The sequence below is a fragment of the Etheostoma spectabile genome, chromosome 8 (genome assembly GCF_008692095.1).
Source record: "Etheostoma spectabile isolate EspeVRDwgs_2016 chromosome 8, UIUC_Espe_1.0, whole genome shotgun sequence".
Lineage (NCBI taxonomy): Eukaryota > Metazoa > Chordata > Actinopteri > Perciformes > Percidae > Etheostoma > Etheostoma spectabile.
The window spans coordinates 25,264,178-25,264,393 of record NC_045740.1 but is presented as its reverse complement, the minus strand read 5'-3'; the positions used below and the strand labels follow the sequence as shown (position 1 = coordinate 25,264,393).

The 216-nt window shown below is 43.5% G+C and overlaps 1 protein-coding gene across 1 annotated transcript in view; it reads left to right on the top strand.

Annotated features, from left to right (window-relative positions):
• LOC116693541 (probable E3 ubiquitin-protein ligase HERC3) overlaps positions 1–216 on the top strand; it is a 28,303-nt gene that overhangs the window by 17,055 nt on the left and 11,032 nt on the right.

The window sequence follows — 216 nt, the reverse complement described above, 5'->3', positions numbered from 1 at the left end:
GGCCAACGTAACAATCCCACAGAAAACAAATAAACTCCTTATACAGGTAGCCAAATTGTTTTACTGATGATTTGGCTGACATCTCCCAGACAGCCAGAACTTCTTCCCCTGTCTCCCACGTTCCCTTTTTTGGTATAGCCATACGAGGAAAACAGGAGTTTGTGGAGCTATAGTGTAATTAGCTTTGATTATCACACTCATTGGCAGGCTGAAGGG